General features: G+C 33.5%; 1 long non-coding RNA gene across 1 annotated transcript in view; it reads left to right on the top strand.

Annotated features, from left to right (window-relative positions):
- Positions 1–22,604, top strand: part of LOC136038195 (uncharacterized) — a 38,608-nt gene that overhangs the window by 1,880 nt on the left and 14,124 nt on the right. The window contains exon 2 of the long non-coding RNA XR_010620151.1: positions 11,430–11,465. This is a non-coding gene — a long non-coding RNA (uncharacterized LOC136038195). The remainder of the gene's footprint in view (positions 1–11,429; positions 11,466–22,604) is intronic.

The raw sequence follows: 22,604 nt of genomic DNA, 5'->3' as shown, positions 1-22,604 counted from the left end.
GTAGTTCAATTTTTACAAAACATAGGAGCAGACAAGAAGATATAGTCTAGTGTGTTATTTAAACTTGTCAGATGATGTGTATCCATTTGAGATAATATTAGTGAAATGTGTAATTACTGATGACCAATTGTAGCTTTGGGAAGCAAGTCAGCTTTTTCTTAGTACTTTCAAGCTTCCAGGATGATGTATTTAGAACCCATTGAATGAGGACCTAAGTGACATCTGCAATCAAGAAGGTCCAAAATCCTGCTGCTGCTCATAAAAGTGTTATTGTACTATAATTAAATGATTTAACAGTTGCTTAATTTCCTTCAGTTTTGACATATTATATATTATTTTGAGGTCAGAGTAAATTGAGAAATGATCTAACCTTTTTCTGGTGTATTTCAACAGATAGATAGTGGCTAAATTAGTGGAATCTTTGGTTAAATTTAACAGTTAATACCTTGGAAAATATTGTGTTCATGCTGTAAAAGAAAATCATCTATAAAACATTCTAAATGATAAGACTTTGGCCATGTTTAGTTATCCTAAGCAAAGCATAAGATTGTAGTTTTTTTTTGGAAATTGGAATTATCCTACAGGGCTATGGATTAATTTTCAGGTCAAATTCCTGTCTAGCTATTTTTTGCTATGTTGGAAAGGGGTTAGGTTAGGAGAATGAAACTCAGTAATGAATACATAGCTAAAAAAATACTCTTGGAAGGTATTATTAAGCTTCTGTGTTAACCCTCTTCTGATTTTCAGGTCTTGGAATTTTGCATACTTTACTGGTTTATAACTATTAAATTTAGACAAAACAATATTTTACATTATTTTTAGATAGCAATTTCTATTTCTCTGGTTTTAGCTCTGAAAATGTAAATCTTGCTACTTGAGTAGAATTTTAATCCATACTAATGTTTCATCTCTAAATTTAGGAACTTTATTTTCATGTCTTGGAAACTTCATAAATTAGGATTGAGCAAGTTATGAAGCTAAAAACACTTTTTATGGCACTTAGTATTTACCAAGCAACATATAGCAATTGTAAATTCTGTTGGTCTGTCTGTTCTGGTTTTGGTCTGTCTAGTTAAGGCACTGTCAGATAAGCTAGGACAATGAAATTTGGCAGGTATATCAGGGACCAGACCAGATTAAATTAGGGGGGAGTAGGGGGATGGTTAATCTGGAAAAAATAGAAAAAATGAAGTAATTTTACCTTATGAATGGGTGATCAGATCCTAATGAAGTTTTATATTTAGAAGGGTGTTGTGTCTCAGAGCTCTTATTTTAAATCCTGACTGAATCTGGTTACATTAAGAAGAGTTGGAAAAGGAAAATTAAAATCTTGAAAAATGCTTAGAGTGGAGGGATCAGGATGAAACTTGGTGGTAAAAAAACACAAGTCCTAGATATATGATTGACATAACTGGAATGGATCTGCTCTCTTTGGTGGAGTTGGTGGGGAGTATTAAATAAAAAAAAATTAAAAGAAATGAGGTATTTTTAACTTACAAAGGAGTAATCAGATCTTATTGAAATTTCATTTTTAGAAGGACTTTGTACCTCAGATCTCTTATTTTAAATCGTGACTGGATCCAGTGTCATTGGGGAGATTTGGGGGGAGGGCAGAAATCTCAGAAAACACGACCGGATCGCTCTCTTTGGGGAGTTGAGGGGGGGGGGGGTAATTCAGAAAAATTTGAAAAAATGAGGTATTTGTAACTTATCTATTGATGCTCAGATCTTAATGAAATTTGATATCTATTATGGTCTTGTGCTTCAGAGCTCTTATTTAAAATTCCAACCAGATTTGATGACATTGGGGGAGTTTGAGGAGGAAAACGTGAAAATTGAGTTGTCTTTATCATATGAATGGGTGATTGGATCTTAATGAAACTTGATATATAAAAAACCTTATGTCTTAGATGCTCAATTTTCAATTCGAATCAGATCTGGGGACATAGGGGGTTAGAGGGAGGAAACATAAATCTTTGAGACTGGAAATCTTGGAAAACGATTAGAGTGGAGAGATTGGGATGAAATTTGATGGGAAGAACAAGCACAAATTCTAGATACATGATTGACATAATTGGAACAGATCCACTCTCTTTGGGGAGTTAGAGGGGATTTCCATTGCTTTGGTGAGTTTGGTGCTTCTGGACGTGCTAGGACGATGAAAATTGGTAGGCGTGTTAGGGACCTGTAAAAAATTGACTTGATAACAGTTGTTTACCCGATTCAACCATCTGGGGGGCTGGAGGGAGAGGAAAAATTGGGTATTTTTAGCTTGTGAATGAGTGATTGGATCCATGAAATCTGATATTTAGAAGGACCTCGCTTCTCGGAGCTCTTATTTTAAATCCTGACAGTATCTGGTAATATTGGGAGAGATGGAGGGGAAACAGGAAATCTTGGAAAATGCTTAGAGCAGAGAGACTGGGATGAAACATCGTGGGAAGAATAAGCACAAGTGCCGGATACGTGATTGACATAACCAGACTGAATCCACTATCTTTGGGGGGGGGGGTTGGGAGGAGGGTGTTAAATCAGAAAAATTAGAAAAATTGAGGTATTTTTAACTTAAGAACGGGTGTCCAGATCCTAACGAAATTTGATATTTAGAAGGAACTCATTTTTCAGAGCTATTATTTTAAACCCTGGCCAGATATGGTGACATTAGAGGGAGTTGGAGGGGGAAACCAGAAAAATTGGAAAACACAACTGGATCTGTTCTCTTTGGGGGAGTTAGGGGGGGTCCAGTGCTTTGGCAAGTTGGTGATCCTGGACGTGCTAGGATGATGAAAATTTGGTAGGCGTGTCTGGGACCTGCACAACTTGACTTGATAAAATCATTTTCCCCAATTTGACCATCTGGGGGGGGGGCTTAAGGGAGAGGAAGATTTTGAAAAATGAGATATTTTTAATGTACAAATGGGTGATTGGATCTTAATGAATTTTGATATTATAGAAGGACCTCATGTCTCAGAGCTCTTATTTTAAATCCCTACCTGTATTAAGCCTCTGATTTTCCTTTTAAATCAGTCTATTTATTCTTAGAATCTTGCTAGAGCTCATGCCATATGAGCTCTTGGCTCTTCTGACCTTGTCACAAGTTCCATATGAGCTCTTAGCCCTTGTTTTTCTTGTCATTTAAGCTGAAGATCTATTTTGCAAGGGTTTCACTTTTATAACATAAAGATTTTTAAGGTTCTGGGCCCTCTAGTGGGAGAAGGGTTAGAAATATATGTTTCAAAACACTTTCTCATAGCATAATTTAGTCTCTAGACCCATCCCTGAAAGTTTCATTTTCCTAACCTAAACCTTTTTCAAGATAACAAAAGTAGCTAAACTATTCCCAATAGAGTTTTTAACCTCATAATTTCTACTAACTTATTGTTCGGGATTGCCTCTGTAATCCTTACAAATTTTGACTTTTCACAACAAAGCACTATTATAGGCTTAGCCTATTAAAAGAAAGAACAGTAGACCTACCGGTCTGATTTGAAAGCCAAATTTTATATGCATGGATGAAAAATTCCATTTGACTATCAATATCTCAAAACATAGGAAATCTGATTTCAGAGAGCATCAACTCCAAAGCGCTTTATGTATCTTCAATACAAAAATCTGTCTTTTTTTTGTTTTCAGTAGAGTACTAGTCAAGTATAATCCAACAAATGTGTAAGAGTTTTTTTAGGGGGGGGGGGGGGCAGCTGCCTAAAATCAACAAAATATTTCTGATAAGCACCAAAATATAACAAAATTAGGCTTAACTAGGAAAACAGTTTTCTGTCTCACCAAATAATTACCATAACACATCATGTATTGAAGATTTTTGTGGTACTTGTGTATTATAGACACCACACTCAATTTGTGTTGAGAATTTAAGTTTGGCTAATGTTAATGATATAAAACAAAATATGATGAAAATATAATACCTTATCAACAAAATTTAGGTAGATAATCTGATTGAGCAAGAGACAAATCTGGCATAACCCCATATTAGGATTGTATAAAAATGATGTTAGTTCATTTGTTGATAAGATAAGTCTATCTATCATCCATCCATGCGTCCTTCCTAGGGCAGAACTAAGGTGTAGAGTAATAGGACTAAGGGATGAAAGAATTGGTTTGATCTTGGGTTGATGCGTGACAGACAATGTCCCCTGAATTTGTATGTAAAATATGAAACTGAATTTGCTTAAGATCACAGGCGAACAAGTATAACCTAAGCCTAATAGGTGTTGCTGCTTGTAGTCTAAAGGTGGAATACCATGTCATAGGATTGACACATGACCATCAAGTTTTCCTAACTTTCAGGTGAAGGGTGAAACAAATAGTTTTCCACGTGTTTGCTTAAGAGCCACATATCTCGTCACTTTGGGATTGCTGTCTAAAACTGAGCAGTTAAAAGTTTGTCTGGATTTTACTTCTGTTATTTGAATTTATTTACATTACCCATTATTTTCCAAGAATGGTTTTATTTTTCCAGTTTATTCTATTCCTGATGCTTTAGATGTCCAGAAATTTATAGAGATTGTATGTTTAGTAAAGATATAGATGGTTTATTTCATTTTCTTTAATTTTTCATTATTACGACTGCTGACATTTAACATTCGTTTCTTAAATTATATATATTTATATATATTTCAGAGGCACTTCATATGGAAGGGGTGGTCATATATATTTTGGAGGGGGCTTTTTCAGTTGCAAATTAAAAGTTTTAATGTCCCCTTTGAGATTTAAAACTGATCTGCGGACAACCAGACCCCCCCTCCCTCTCGCCTTTTCCTAAATACATTTGATTAAACTTTGAAATTGCCATCTTGTTCAGACATTCCAAAGGTCAGAAAAATATTCCTTTGGGGTTTACAAAACCCTTAACTGCCCCGACAGCAGAGGCTTGCAAATTGTCCAATGTAAACCTACAAGGTTTCTATGAAGGGGTGGTATTATAAACTTTGGAGGAGGTTCATTCGATTGGGGATCAATAGGTCCCTCTTTAAGATTCAAGAGCGATTGAAGAGAAAGCCCCCCCCACGTCTCTTTTCCCAAATGCATCTGATCAATTCTGAGATAGCTATTTCATTCAAAATAGTCCAAAGGTCAAATATCTCTGCCTCCAAAGTTGAGGACTCCCTCCCGGCCTTGGTGCAAGGCCTGTAAGTTATGCAAGCTGCTCGTTGACAGCATATAAGGTTTTTATTAAGAAGGTAGGCTATATTTTGTCCTGGATTTCCCAAAAATCTTAGATATTTAAGGAGAAACTTTAAAGAAATGTTGACTGGGATGCCAATTGGGAGCTGGCATTTTTTTTCCCTCCAGAAAATCCCCCCTCCCTACCGGATGATTCTCTTCATCCGCTTCTTCCTGTGTGATAAATCCCTCCTGTGGAATATTACCCCAAACGCAAAGTCAAGCAACTGCTGAGAAAGTACAAAATAGGTACCTTAAAATCTTGATCAGATGTCTTTAGGGGTAGCAATAGGACTAAATATAGAGACACAGTTTAAGGACAGAGGCTTGTTGGTCTCCAATTACTTTCGTCTTATAAAAAGGGAGTACATCTCTCAATTCTGACCGAATGACCATCCTCCAAAGCTTCCACGACCCCAAGGAGGACGTTAGATATGAGGGTTGTGTAGCTCTCCTCCTCCCTATGGGATATATTCTGCTGAGGTTTAATGTTATTCTTTACTTTCATAATAATAGTGTGGAACAGAAATCAAAAGGGGTTAAATATCAGTTTCCTACCCTCCTCCCCTCCTACTCCCACTCCTTCCTTATCAGTAATTCTGTATTTAACTGAAAAGTGAATGAGAAGTTAGGATATTTTGGCATTAAAATGTACTTTTTGAGACAACTATCCCCTCCCCACCAACAGTGTAGGGTGGGCATGGGGTGGTTGGATTTCGATCACTTGGTTGTATTAAGACGCCATGGGGCTTTTGCTCCTTTCAATATAAAGTTGGGACAGTAGCTTGTTAATTTCGGAAACTTTAGAGAGCAAATCAGGATACCAGCTTCCAAATCCTTGTACCCTATCAAATCAAGAGAATAAAATATATAATATGGTAGTGCATCTCTTTGTATGTGAGGCTCACTGTGATCCTTAGAAGCTAAATCAATTAGTTTTTAGTTTTGGCGGGCTGTTTAAGTACTTTTTCTGCCTTTCTGTCGTTTAGATCTATTATGGACGTTTTATATCTGATTCATATTACATTACAGTTTTGGTCATTGAGGGAGGGTGGAAGATTACTACAAAACAAAAACCTGTTCCTTGTTAGCTGCTATTTATATTATTGACATATTTTCAGAGCATAATTGTTATAGCTAGCAATGATCTACCCAATGAGTCACCCTTTTTATTTATAGAAATATTACCATGTCATCAACATTATTTTTGTTTTTTTCTCGAGGCTCTAAATTAACAATGAGCAGTCCTGATTTTAGATACCTTCACATTTCTTGTGTACTAAAATTTACAAGTTTCAGCAGAGGTGTAATTTGCTATGGGGCAGGGGGCAACTGCCCCTCCTTGACCTCTGTTTGCCATCATACCCCAGTTTACCCCCCCCCGCCAGCTGAAATTTAGTCTCTTCCAAAATCTTGTCATAGCTAGGACAAACCTGCATGATTGCAGCATCAACAGAAAGATATCAGTTTTCTTACTACATATTTACCTTTATAGGCTAGTACTGTAAAGGTACTTCATTGTACTAAATAGTACCTTTATGGTACCAAATTGCTTATTTTTTAGTTTTTAATGTCGTTTTCACATTTGGGAAAATTGGCTCCAACCCTGCCCCCCCCCCCTCCCAAACAGGATTTTGCCTGAATTACGCCACTAAGTTGTAGTTTCCATTTTAGATCCAAAGAGACCTCACCCAGATACCCGAAGGGTCGGCTTTAGTTTTACTCCACTGTACAACAAACCTAATTTAAAACTTTATAAATGAATAAATAATACAATAAATAATGCATATAGGCCTAGATCAAGACCAGTAGAATGCTAATTATGATACAATGGCAGAAATGCTGATAGACACATAAAAGCATAAGTTGTGGTACATTGGATGTATTATTTTTTGCATTCAAATATTTCTTTATTTTGAAATTACGGTCTAACATTAAAATGAAACAGAAAAGATTAAAACAGATTCAAATAAAAATTTACAATAGATTTAAAATATGTTTAAACTTGGATTTAAGCTAGACTTCTAACTCATGAGCGAATTGATTTTAAGTTTGACTCGGGGATTCCTCCCTCGATTTTGTGACTCTGTATTACACATTAAATTAATTTTTAAGATGTTAAGTGCCCTTACACTTCTTAGGCTGAGCTTGAAACTGAAAACTGAGTCCGCTTGGGTTTTTAAGGGAATTAAAATTACATGTAAAACTCATGAATTTCAGGTAGAACAATATTGGAAGTGTATGAATTATTGTTTTATCTTTTGTATTGTTTATTTTCTGTTATGTTGAGGTGTTTTTTTTTTTCAGTTGAAATGTTAGTTTTTGGCAATTTAACAAATATAAGGTATTTTCAAGCCATTTTATTTGAAATAGTTTTTTCAGGTATTTATTGCATAAATTGCTAAGCAATAAATTTTTGTCGTTTCAAGTTCAATATTTGTTCAACTTGTAAGTGCAACTTCAGTCTTGGCTTTCATTACAAATACTTTTGGAGTAGATTATATTTCATTCAACATTTTTTAGGTCTTAGAAATATCCACACTTAAGCTTAAAAAGGTTTTAGTCTAACCAATGAAAAGAAACAATTAAAATCAGTATGAACCTTTATTCAAATAACGCATTAATTTTAACTTTTACTTTGAAGTTCTCTTAAAATTTCTCTTTTAGCAACCGCAGTTTTGTCACATAGCGAGTCCAAGGGGTATGATATCTTTTGTGTCTGAGCAGTCCAGAAATCGAACTATTTATGTATTTTTGTCCTTTATGAAATATACACAATTTAAAAAAAAACTAAACGACATTAAAACAATTTAAGATGTGCAGTTAAGAAAACTTACTGAAGTTCATGTTACTATTGCAACATTTCTTCCCCAATATTTGAAAGACATTAACATTTTAGAAAAAATCATCATCGAAATCATATTTAGGAAAAATATAATTACAAGATTTAAACAAGAAGATTCTATAATTTCAAGGACAGTGCCCTCTCCCAGCCCCAAATGTTGGACCTTTGTGTGACTTCAAAACCAGGGACCATTTCATGCATGCCTTGACGGAGTTGGGGAAGAAAAATCCTAATTGGTTAAAATTCTCACTGTAGTTTGCTCACGCTAGAGAAAAAGAATCAAGATTTTAAGCTCTGTTAAATTCGGAGAAATGTCTTTTAAGCAGGGTACTATTTCGGGTTTGTACCCCCATAAACCTCTCCCCCCTGGAATGTTTTTCCGGCTCGCACAAAGTAACAAAACACTCGTAGACTCGTAGGTTGTACATACTCGTAGGTTGTGCATCTTGACGTTCAGGGCCTAAATTCTTTGTTTGACGATATTCAAGTATTATGATAGGGATTCGAATTATCGGTCTCTGAAACTTTTTTGAATGACAAAAATCAGGTGCTTTTTGATATTCCCGGTTATATGTCTATTTTTCTTAACCGCAAGATGAGCAAAAAAGGTGGACTCGGATTTTGCATCCAAAATCATTTTTAGGCCATACTAAGACATGATTTACGCATTAATAATGAAAAGGTTTTTGAGTTACTTTAATTGAAATCCCAATTAACGGTAAGGAAAGGGTAATAATTGGCGAATTATATGGTTCTCCAAAAAGATCTACGACTGAATTTCTTGACACATTAGAAGACGTTCTTTTTGTGCTGAAAAATATGAAGTTATATTGATGGGTGACTTTAATCTTGACCTTGCGGAATCGTCATCTAGGCAGGCTTCTACTCTCTTGTCTTTACTAATTTCGTACAGATTGGCTCCTTGTACAAACATACCGACAAGCATTTCAAACCAGTTAGTAACATTAATTGACAATATTTTTTCATCGTTACACTCCATTGAGAGTGAAGCACTGTTTTCAGATACTTCTAACCATTTGCCAGTTTCAGCCCTGTTTCAAATCTTCCAAAATCCACAAAGATTAGTCCTCCCGGGATAAACCGAGCTTCTGTTGCTCAGCTGTGTAGCTGGATAGATTGAAAGAAAATCTTGGTACATCTTCATGGGACTTTTCTTTACCAGAAAATATTAGTTTGGCCAATTATAATGACACATTTGGCCAGTTTTATGACACTGCTTAGGAAAACTTCACGGCTTATTGTCTAAATGCTCCTTTATAAAATCTTCGATCAGAAAGATCAGCACCCGTAGCTCCCTGGTTAACAGCTGGAGTCCTAAAGTCAATAAAAAGGAAGTAGAACCTTTGGAAAGAGTTAAAAAAAAAAGACCAAGTACTATTAAGTTAGAAGCATTTAAGTTATACCGTAATATGCTGAAATCCATTATTCACAGAGCTAAAACAGTAGATTTTACAAAAAAATTTGTTGATTGCGGTAAAAATACAAAAAATACGTGGGACGTGATTAACGAAGTTAGTTGACCATACATGAAACCAGAAGGTCTCCCTAAGTCTCTCATTGTAGACTATCAACTTGTCACAGGAAAAAGTCAAATACGACATCATATGAACAAATTCTTAGCAGAGATAAGGAAAAAAATTGCTAATAGCGTTTCTTATTTCTCTGTGTCACAGTCTTGGAAGCAGTTATTAGGTCCCTTGTGCTGGGAATCAATGGTTCTTGAGGAGATTATGATGCAGGAATTTAGAAATATTGTTTTGTCTTTAAAAAATTCTTTAGCAGGTAGACCAAATTTCTGCTAAAGTAATTAAACATATCCTTCCATCGATTATCACCCCAATTTGCCATTTGATTAATAGGTCATTTCAACCAGGAGCATTTCCCCAACGTATTAAATTAGCGCGTGTGATAGGTCTCTTTGAAAAAGGTGACCGTGAGGATCCTGGGAACTACAGGCTGATCTCTCTTTTGTCAGTGTTCTCTAAGATGTTTGAATGGGCAATGCTCAAACGTCTGGTGAAATTTCTTGAGGCAATTTTTTTTCCATCAGCATCAGTTTGGGTTTCGCACTAAGTATTCTACAGAACATGCTTGTAAATAGATCTCATCAGTTTACACGAAGATCTTTAGATTCTAATCTTATTCATGCAGCCATTTTTCTTGATGTAAAGAAAACTTTTGACAGCCTTACAAACAAGATCCTCATTGGTAAACTTTCTCATCTTGGTGTGCGTGGGGAAGCATTATCTTGGTTCTCTTCATACCTAACTGACTGATCTATGGCCACGGAATATACAGACAAAAAAGTTCCAATTGAATATGGAGTATCCCAAGGTTCTATTCCTGGGCCAACCCTCTCCCTCATCTACGTGAACGATCTCTACCGACTTTTTAACATCCCAATTAACAATGTTTGCTGTGGATTGTGTCATAAATCTTACTCTCAGACTATGTTGGTGTTCACACCTGATAGTCGAGAAAAAATTCATTGCATTTGCAGGTGACACTACTCTAGCTGCTGCAGCTCCAGATGAATCATCCCTTATTCTAAAGCTTCAGAATTGACTGAGAGTATATTCAATTGGTTTGACATAAATCAATTAGCTATAAATGTAAAAAAGTCGTACCTTCTTTTTTTTCTCGTAAACTTGTGAGCTGCCCCACAATTACTGAGCTTCCTACACCTAGAGGCTCCGTAAGTCGCCCCCCTGGATCGATATGTATGATTCCTCGGAGATCTTTTGGACGAAAATTAGTCGTTTAAGTGGCATGTTCAAATAATAAGAGTAAAATATCCCGTGGACTTGGAATCATCCGAAAATTAAAGCATTTATTTCCTTTTTCTGTCATCCGTCTTTTAAACTTCTCTCTCATTTATCCTTTTGTAGCAAAATGGCAAGAATTCTCCAGTTGGCTACACACACTCCTGTTGACCTCCTTAAGATTAAAGATATTTCTGTTTTATCTCTATCTTCGTTGGCATATCAATACTTCTCTATATTCATATTCAATTCAATTTATTGAATTCATATAGCATATTCAATTTATCTCTATATGGGGGGAGATCTCCCATGTTGTTTTTCAGGACTGCTCAAACTAATAGGAGAAGTAAATTTGTATGCAGTTCGAAATCGGGAGGATGTGATGATTCCAGCTACTCCCTCGGTTCGCTCAGACTTCAGTCTGGCCGTGACTGTGGGGCGTCGTTGGAACTTGGTTCCCCCTGAGATCCAGCGGTCACGAACATTTGGCTCCTTTTAGAGATAGATCAAAAGTTTCTTATTAAAGGTAAAAATTAGGTATTTTATGTTTTATATTTTTTGGTTTTATTGGCATTGGATCCACGACGACACAGAGAATTCTAAATTGTATTTTATTATAGGGTGATGTGAGGGTCGCTGTTTCGTGGGGACTGCCGGTGAGTTGATTTCTTTTCTTTGTAGATTTATATTTAGATGTTGTTTAAAATGTTTATGCCAAGTTTTATCATTATTTATTTATTCTATGTCGTTTCCCAAATAACGGGCCATTGAGCCCTTTGGGATATTGTTTTTGTTATGTTATGAAATTAGTGAAACTTGAACTTGAGATGACTTTTTGCTGCCTTTTGTGAAGATTTAAGTAGGTTGTCCCCCTCCCCCTGAAATTAGAAATTCTGGAAACGGTCCTGATCCTAATTTATCTTTACTGTTAGGATACATATAAGTAGTGTTTATCATCATTTTTGAATAGATTTCAAATTTTGTTGAAAAAATTTTCACTGGTTAAATATTTTTTAAACTGTTTTTTTTTTTCATTTGTACTTACAAAGACACTGGGAGGGTGTGGTATTCAACGGGAGTATTCTAAGCATGTGATTAACAATTTTGGGCTATAGAGATAAATATTGTAGAAAAGTCCCAATATTATGGCTTTACATCCAGAAACGTTTACCACGGAGAAAAATGGAAAGATAAAAAACGAAATAATAAATTAAAAAACATATATATATATATATATATATATATATATATATATATATATATATATATATATATATATATATATATATATATCTATCATGAAAAGAGAAATCACCAATGCAACAGCACAAACACAAAAAAAAGAAAAAAAAAGAGAGACAGAAGGAGAAAAGGAAGACTGTTTTCCTAAATTAGTGATTAATATAGACCAGCACTTGAATGAGGCCTTAACCCTACTCATCCATACAATCACATAGGTCAAACAGCATAGCCACACACAATCAACCATAAAGAATAATCCATGGACAGGCAGTCATGTCGTCAATAAGTATAAGTCGTCATTTACCAAACAATAGAAAAAATAATATAGACAAATAATTCAGAGGCAACACCCAACATAAGGGCTCATCAGGAGAATACACTGGCCTATATAGGGTTTCGCCACTCTAAATTCTCTACCCAGCACAGTGTTGTGGCTACCACAGAATATCCATGGCATCCACGCGTCAGGTATCACCCCCAAAATACATGCCTATGAAAAAAAAAACAGCAAATGTAAAACAACCAAGTAAAACCAAAACAAGCTTATCCTGTTAATATATCCCTCCCTTTAGCAACAATAGGTAAACTAAATATTATAAATTTTACCAAATCACAAATATTAACACATTGCAAAAAACCTGAATGAACTAAACAATTATAGAATTCATCTTTACCATGTTGCTAATTTTTAAGAAAATCCGCTCAATTAGAAACACAATTCAAAATAAATGGCGCTGCGACAACATTTCTCGAACCTCCGAAATTAGTTGAAAATTTTTTTAAGTATTTTTAGATAATTCTTTTGATATTTATTTAAAAGTTCGTTATAATGAAAACTAAATTTTTTAAATTGCCGAGTTAATTTATTTGCAGAAAAACCTCTTGATATCAATTTTTGGCTGAAGATTTTCCATCTATTTTTAAAATCAATGTAATTACTACAAATCCTTGCATAACGAAGTAACTGTGAGAAAAACGCTGAATATGTGATATTTGAGTGTATATTACTTTCAGGGAATGGGAAACTAATCACTTCAAAATCAAAATCATCCTTTTTATTATACATTTTAAAACTTAATTTATTATTATCACAAATATTAATATTTAAATCTAAGAAATGATCTTCATGACCAGCGCCATGACTAGGCTCAAGAATAAGCTCTGATGGATATATATTTTTAGAAATATCAATGAAATCCTTACAATTTAAGACCAAAATATCATCTAAATATCTTTTATTATTTGACAAAGCATGTTTTAAATTAATTAGATTATTCTTATCCATCATATATTTATATTCTAGTTGACTTAAAAACAAGTCAGCTATAAATGGGCTGGCATTCCCCCCCATGGGAATTCCCACAATTTGCTTGTACAAATCACCCCCAAATCTTATATAAGTATTGTATATAACAAATTCCAATAACTCAAAAATCATATCCAAGCTGTAACATCTCAAGTTAACTGTAGTATTAAAGCAGTTTGTCCATATAGCTTTTTTATTATAAATGTCTATTTTTAAGAACCTTTTACTAGATAAGAGGAAAGATTTCTTGATAACAGTTTTTAAATTATCAAACACTACATTAAGTGATAAATTAGTATACATTGTCGCAAAATCGAAAGACTCAATTCTTTTAGCTGAAACCATTGTTAAAGAATCCATCACCTGCAGTGAATTATTAATACTCCAATATGGATTAAAATTCAAAAAATTTTTTAATACCAGAACAATAGGTTTTAAGTTTATTTACAATTTCCTTTAAAATTAAAGAGAGGTCAGTAGCAGCAATGCGGGTTGGACAATTAGCTGCTCCAGCAACAAACCGTGGTTTAGGGGGATTCTTATGAAATTTTACAGTCCAATATAGGAAAGGGAACTTTTTATCATTGTCATTTATTTTAATATTAAAATTTTTAAAAAGTATTTCCTCAGTCTTTTCAATTAAATTCTCATCCTCTATATTTACCTTTTCGTAAACATTAGTTGTGCATAACTCCCTTTTTAAGATATCACAATACAGCTTCTGACAAATTATGGCAAAATTATTATTAGCTTTATCCACTGGCACAATTACAAATTCATTCTTTAGATTAACAATTGCTTATTTAATCTTCGCATTATAAAATAATGATTTAGTGTTACTATTTTTTAAGTTAGAATATATTTTATTTCTTATTCTACTAATAATTAAATTCTTCCAACTTTGAAAACTCTCTTTATTTTTATTCTCTTTCTTACACCACTTATCAATAAATAAATCGAAATCATTTTCCAAGCCATCAAGAACACTCGATGGTTTCAGATGATGAGAAAGACGGAAATTAGCCCCTTTATTCATTATAATTTGAAGATCATCTTGCTTTATTATTGACAAGTCCCCTGTTATAACATGTTTGTAAGTAGGATTTACAAATGGGCCAAGTTGCTTACAATTACAAACCGGTTTCTAATTTATATCACCATCTAGTCTTTTTAGTATTAAATTATAATTAAAAATAATTTGCCCCATAGTTTTTGAAAATTTATAAGTTAAAACTGGACTATCATTATAATTCAAATTACTAGGAAGGGCCTGTTTCACATGCCGCTGATTTAAAATTTCTGGTAAATTAATATCTTGAATCTGCTTACAAGTAAAATTAATAGGTAAATATAATCTGTTATCCTTATTACTAATCTTATCGAACTTTTTCTTTTTTGAAATAAATTTCGTTATAGTTAGAATGCAAATTGTATCACATATTACTTTAAAATTATAATCAAGAGCTGTATTATTCTTAACAATCCAGAAAAGTTTGATTAAATTCCTCTTGGATAAATTATTTAGACATTTTATTACAGAAATCATACCCCTAGATTCAAGTAGCTGGCATAGACTTATAGAAAGCATATGTACATCTAATTCATTTTTTCTATTATTTTTCCTATGTCCTCTCGATCGTTTTTTACGTTTAGTAGGACAAGTAAAAGAAGGATGGTCCATAAAACCATCAATACATTTAACAACAACATGAGACATGTCACCATATTTTGCTACACGATCATTTAGCCCAAAAGGATAAGCTGTACCAAGAGTATGGATCTAGAAATCCTCCTGTTTACGTAGTCTGTTATTCTTCTCTTCTTTATTTAAATTTTCTAATTCTAAATTTTCTAAAATTGTGACAGTTATATCTGATATGGAACATTTACCATTATTACACTGTTGAACTAGATAGTTATTAGTTTTTTCATTATTAACTGTTGTCTTATGTCCAGAAAATCTTTTATATATATCATTAGTTGTTTCCCCCACATATTGTAGGCAGCATTTATTACATTTTAATAGGTAAATTACATTGGTTGTTCTACAATTAACATTACCACGTAACTTGCATGCAAAATTTTTATTATACAATGTACTTTTAACAGAAGTCCGTGGGACAAAATGATCTTGGCAAAGAAAACAACGACTTTTACACTTACTAACTTTCAAAAAATCGTTCCGAGTTCCGAGGCTAATATTTGTGTTTTGTTGCATAAAAAGCTATTGAAAATAAATCCAAAACAAACCAACATCCAAATCAAAATCCAACAATCAAAGTTATATATATATATATATATATATATATATATATATATATATATATATATATATATATATATATATATATATATATATTATATATATATATATATATATATATATATATATATATATATATATATAATCAGATATATATCAGATTTGAAGCATTGCAAATTTAAAATTTGATGGGCCAAGCTCTTCCTAGGAACTACGCATTTAGCGAGGGTACCTTTGATGACAGAGGGCTTAGGCCTTGTAAATCTCCGGCCGGCGGAGATTAAGGACATCTTAGACAAGTGTGGATTAGGAGAATGGTGGAATGAAGGAAAGGGGATTATGGGTATGGAGGAAATAGTAATAAGGGAGGTACAAGAGAGATTGAAGAATCAAGAAATACAGATATGGTGGGCAAGCCTGGATCGTTCAGGGTCGTTAAAATTTTATAAACAGATAAAGAGGAGTTGGGGGGAGGAGGTATTTTGGAAGGTTGGGTTAGGTAGAGAGGATTTGAAGGCGTATTTGGATTGGAGGGGAAATGGATTTTTGATTGGGGAGAAAAGAAAGTATCAAGGGAGAAAAGGGGAGAAGGTAGTATCTATTGCTTGTCCTATGTGCGGAGCTCAGGATGAAAGTTTAATACATTTTGTGTGTGAATGTGTCGAATTGAATGATTGGAGGCGTGAGATGTATGGAAAAGAAAAATTGAATGAGATATGGATGGTAGATAGAATGAATGATACAAATTTCCTGTGTATCAAAAGGATAGCAAGGTTTGTCAGGATTGCAGCGGTGCATCGGGAGCGTTTTCTTTAAATAGTTTTAATCTAATGTAGTGAATTTGTTGTTTGTGTATTATGTAATTTTCCTATGGCCCACGGGCTTTTTTTCTGGAATAATTTATTATTAATTATTATTATAAGACACAATATGAATTATTATTATAAGTCACAAAGACAGCGAGTCTTAATAATTTGAGGCCTAGATCTGGAGAATTTCCTAAGCAAATCCTTTATTCTCTCCACGTTCCCGGAATAAAATTGCACTAAATTTCCTCCGTTGAATCCTAGTTGAGGGTCAACTTTTTCCCATCAAGATTGGAAGTGCTCTCTCTTTCCCGTTATATGATATAAAACACAAGAATTTCTTTTTCTCTTCTTTTTTTTCTCTCTCTTTCAATCGGGAAAGCGGAAGATTTATGGGACGACCAATTAAGCGTGGGGGTCCTTGGCAATATTTTTAGAATAGGTTGTTAAGAGTGAAAATACTATTAATAAAGGGGAAAAGTCCGTTAATCCTTAGTAAGAAGAAACGTTTTTATGATTAACTTATTTTGTGATATTTTCGCGCTGTATTCTGTTTCTGTGCGTGCTTGTAATTTGTACTGTTGTTTAATGTTCTTGCTTGTGTGTTATTTATTTATATTGTTGTGTGTATATGGCCCTTAGGCTTTTGAAATACACTTATCTATCTATCTACTATTACGCTTAGGCCTAAATATAAAAGTCAGAGAAAAAATACGCAAGTTCACCATTTTGATGGGAATAACGAGACAATTATAAGATTTTGGGAATAAAGTGAGAACAACGGAATAATTGAGCTTTAAACTAAAAAAAAAAAATTAAACTAGATTAATATCCCACCATTATTCATCAGATCAGCAATAATTCCAACCTTTACATTTGGAAAATGTGTTTATTCGGAATTTCAACTATACAAAATAGGGAAACAGGACTGGAACAGTTTAGCAAAGAATTATTTTTTGTTAGTGTAGATAAAAACAGAAACTATAGGCTAAAAAGATTGTAACATTCTTGGTTTTTGGATTCCAGGAGAGCCATATATATATATATATATATATATATATATATATATATATATATATATATATATATATATATATATATATATATATATATATATATATATATATATATATATATATATATATATATATATATATAAAGAGCAATTTTGTCTACATTATCCCGTGCTAAAAGACAATTGACGCATATACATACAGTAGCACATAGTAGAGGTTACCTTGGGTGCTAGTGTATTGTTACGTGTAATACCATATTAATGTTTAGAATGGGTTCCCGTTCGTTTTCCTCTTCGTTTATTGCAGCCCATATTGTTTATGTTTTTTGTTCTTGTCATGCTTTTACAAGTTTATTAAAGCTAGTTTTTTTTTTCATTTTTTTTGTGGCGATAAGTGATTTGAGGGGAAGAGTCGAAATATCCGGACTTCAATCATTAGTTGAACAAAAATTGTTTTGTTTTTGTTTTTTCACTGTCTTATATTAATTGGAAAAAAGCAATATTCTGTGATGTTTGGGGTATAGTCCCTTTCCTAAACGTAGACTCTATCCCCCCTGTCCCCTTTAAACTTAAAAGCCTCCATACCCCTGAAACAGTCTTCATGGGAATAGCACCTTTTTAGACCACACAATGGACGGCATGCTACTGTAATATAAGTGGGCTTGTATTTTCCAAAATTTAGGAGAGCGACTTATAAGTTATCAATTTTTTAAAATGAAAATATTAAACAGCCATTTTCGATAAAAACACAAAATGAGACATTTAAAAATGTTAGGGACAGCGTAAAAAATATATGAGGGAGGATAAATTCCCCTCCTCCCAATTGACGCAACTGAACTACAATGGCTTGTCATTTACAATTAAAATAAAATTGAACATATTGAAGAACAGATAAAATGTTTGATGAGACAGTAAAACATTGTAAAATTAAAAAGGCTTTTTGTACAAATAATAGCAAAAGTTCAGCAAATATTTGGGTTCACATCCACAAGTGTTTGCCAACGGGGAAAACCAAAAGAAAGAAAGAAATCCAGAAACTAGCTTAAATAAAGATATAAGAAAGATGAGAAGTGAAAAAAAATCATCTGAAAAACTCGGGTAATGTTGAAATAATGTTTAATTAAATCAGAACACACTATACGTATATTGATAGTCAAAAGGTCACATAAGCAATGCTTCAGGAAGGGTTTATGGTATCTAGTTGAAACTTTCAGCTTATGTCAAACGGCATTTAAAAAAAAAATCCAAGGTGTTGTATGTATATTGCTACCAATTTTACAACTACAGCTTTCAAGAAGCGCTTTGAATGATAAACTTGGTAAAAGTGATGAAAGACTGGATAGAAGTGATGAAAGAAGTGTTGAAAGACCTGGGTAATTATGGTAAAGTCAAGTCAGATAGTCTCTGTGATAGGTAATGCTGGCTGAACGTTTTCCAGAGCTGTATAAAAATGAATAATTTCCCTTCTTGATAATAGTTTATCATCCATCCTTGGGCAGAACTAAGGTAGATAGGCATAGAGTGCGAGTAATTCAAATAGATCAAAAGCTATGCTAAACTTTGTTTTTTTTAAATAATCCTGTATTGAAATGCATGTCCAGGTAGGTTAGGAGGTTTGTCCCCCAACCCCTAAATCCGATTGGTAAAAACGTAATAAACCGTACAAAACACATACTTTGTGCGTTCTCTGAAGTTTTTTCTTGTATCCTCCCCCCATTAACAAAAATCCTGGATACAGCCTTGCCCGTATCAGAGAATAATATAAACATGTATGCAGTAATGAAAAAAGTTCAAAAGCTGCCAGTAGCAGAATTTGAAAGAATTCCAAAAGCTGCCGACTCTTCAGCAGCACAACTTGTGTTTTGACAGCTTTTCTTTCAGCAAAATGCATTTTATATGTAATAGTAGTATTTTCAGACAAGGCCTGCCAAAAGATTTCACTAGGCCATGAAAACTGCCAAGTAGCGTTGCTACTGGGCTACCACACTTTTTGCATGAAGGCATATATCCACAGTAATACATAAAACATCCTATCTTGTGTCTTATATACTGTTACGTGGAACACTGCATTAGACTTTGTTAAAAATTTTCTTTTTTCCTTTTTTTTATTGAATACCGTTTATGTATCCCTTGTTTTTATTATATTTTGCTGTGCTTGTTAAAGTTAGTTTTTTGTTGTACAATCTTTTTCTATCTATTTTTTTAACGGTGATAAGGCTTCCTGGGGTGAAGTCAAAACATTTGGACATTCGTAATTATCTACAAAATCATTTTTCTTTTTTATTTCTTATCTAAAGTTATCCTTTTTTCAATATTCCCATTTTGTTTTAACTAGAAAAAGGCGTAACATTCTGTAACGTTCAGGTAAAGTCCTTCTATAAAGCTTGGACTCTACCCCCCCCCCCTCCCTTAGAAGAATTGTCTTTACCCCGGAAAGGTCTTCTTGGGAACCCACGACATAGTACTAGCTATACCTGTATAGATCTCTCACCAGTAATATGCAAGTCCAATTATACCTGTATGAGTTGTATTCTGGGAAATTCTGATCAATCTGAATAAATCGGTCACAATTGTTTGAGCATCGGACACCGTGCTTAAGTAATCTAGTAAATAATCCAAAACTATATTAATTAAAAGATCAATATATAAGCTTGATTGAGAATAGGAATAACATCAGTCTATCGGATTTGATTCAATAGCAACTATCTCAAATAATGGTAAATAATCAATCAATGGTAAATAATCAAAATAATCAAAAATGGTAAATAATCAATCTTACGACGTTTCACTAAATAGCTAGCATTTTTAAATTCGACTGATCTTACAGTCATACGATTTATTGTAAGTTTAGTTTTTACTTTACATATTTTGATCCTTATCCCTTTTTGCATTAAGTTAATTGTCAAGTGCGTGCATAGTAGCAGTTTTAGCAATGTATCGTTACAAAATAATATGCTCTAGTGAGCTCCTCTTCTATACTCGTGAAACCGCCTGGATTTTTTTTCTCTTTTTTAAGTTCGGCATAGAGTCTGCTTTTCTTGGACTCTTGGGATAAAGCCCAACTTTTTTTCGAACTCAATACCTATTCTAATAGAATATTCTAAGCTTTATATTCAGGGATGAAGTCGAGTTTTGAGTTTAAAATGACCTCCAAGATAATTTTAAATCCGAGTAGATACAAACGAATCAATACATAAAAAGCATAGGCCAGGTTATTATTTCTCCCTTTGTATAAATTTATATAATTTTTTTTTATAAATTTTGGTGTATTTTATTAGTTTGGCTCTGATTCTACTTTCTTTGGACTCTTGGCTCTGGCATAGCAGATCTCACAGTCTGAACTAAATTTGAGCAGAACTTGATTTTATTTTTAAAATTGGGACCTATTTTTGTTGAATAAGCTTTATTGTTAGAGAGAGAACTGAGATAAGAGTTTGAAAATGTCTTCTATGACCCTAATTTGGAATATTGACACATTTTGGAAAATGTCTTTCACATCGGTCCAATACATTTTAAGTTTGTAAGACTCGTTGTTCCCGAGCATTTTAAGTTAGTAAGACTGGTTGTTCCCGAAAGACGCAGACCATAGATTTAATACGTAAATAAACACCAGCTAATAAAAAACTGTATTGCAATGCGTGATATGGTAAATAGCGTAAAACTTGTAAACTCGTAATATTCGTTGTTCTGGAAATGATGGACCATAGATTTTGTACCCAAATAGACGCCAGCTAATGTAAAAAAAAAAAAATAGCAGTACGCGACCGGATAAATAACCACCAAGTACCTCGTAAGAATAGCTGCAAATAGTGGTTGCTGCTGGTGTGAATGAAAAGGAGCGACAAAAGGGCACTTTTTGTATTTAATTATGAGCTGATACGTCTAAAGGTGACACAGGAGTTTAAAACAGTTACTTTTACCCTACAGCTTTTACTACTTTTAGTTTATTTTTCTTCCAGTTACTTTCACCGCTACTACTTTTTATTTCAACTCTTTATTTTGATTTTTTAATTTTATTTATAACTTTTCTTGGTGTTTGCATTAAAAACTCCTATCCGCTAAATCTTGAAAGACACCATTCTTTACATATCTTCCTCAAAAAAAAATCCCTACAATAAATTTTGTGAATGGGTACCCATGATTAAACTATCTTTCCGTGTTTTTTTGTGGGTTGGATGCTTTTCAAACACACAATTCATTACTGAAAGGAAATAATGTCTCCATCACAAATGTGTTGGAGATAAATTTAGAACCCTTAGTTTAGACCACTATTTAGGGCTCTTGTTAATTATTCTTCGTGACGACTAAAGGCTGTTTTTGTCCTTCGTCTCCATTGTTTAATTTGAAGGCTTAAATAGTTCTCAAATATCGAATTTTACTATTCGTATGTCCACTATTGTGAAAGTTTAACTATTCACAAATTTTTTATTACATTTTCCAGTTTATACTCGAAAACTTAATTTTTTTTTTATAATTCGGGATATTTATGAGTTGAGTTTTCTGATAGCATATTTTTAGAAATCTTTGTCGAGAGAGCAGAAGTATTACTAGCGTAAATGTTTGGAGGAGGCAGTGGATTTTACTGACCAGGCGGTCATTTCTACCACCTGATTTGGTTGATATTTAACCCATTCATTTTCCGTTTTCATATGACTGAGACTGATGTTCTTTATCTGGTTGCACCACATATATTTCTGTCAGCCATTTTAACATAATAAGAAAGTTTGCACCACAATTTTACCGACTCAAACTTCTTTACCGATTGGTTGTAAATTTTATGGGGAGGAGGATGCATGATATCCCTGTGTTAGAGCTTAAATGAGTTTGTACACGGTTCCTAGTTTTCAAAAGCAAACGATAAATTTTCTGTAAAGGAATAAGGCTAGACACAGTTTCGACATTTCTGCCTAAATAAATGATTCGGGTCCAAGCTAAACTTGTTGAAGGCATGATGTAAGGACTGTTTTATTGTTGGTTTTAGTTATAGTGCTCTTTTTTTTTTTTTTTTTTTTTTTTGTTTTTTTTTTGCTAGCCGAATTTTATTTCCACTATCGTTTTATCGCTGAAGATAGAGTTATAAAATGTATAGCTAAGATGTCGAAATTCTACTTTCTATAATTTTTTGCCTTTAAAACTTCCTCCTTGTGTTTTACTCGTTATTGT

Source organism: Artemia franciscana, chromosome 17 (assembly GCF_032884065.1).
Source record: "Artemia franciscana chromosome 17, ASM3288406v1, whole genome shotgun sequence".
Taxonomy (NCBI): domain Eukaryota; kingdom Metazoa; phylum Arthropoda; class Branchiopoda; order Anostraca; family Artemiidae; genus Artemia; species Artemia franciscana.
The sequence above is the reverse complement of the archived record's forward strand: the minus strand, read 5'-3'. Positions and strand labels throughout refer to the sequence as shown.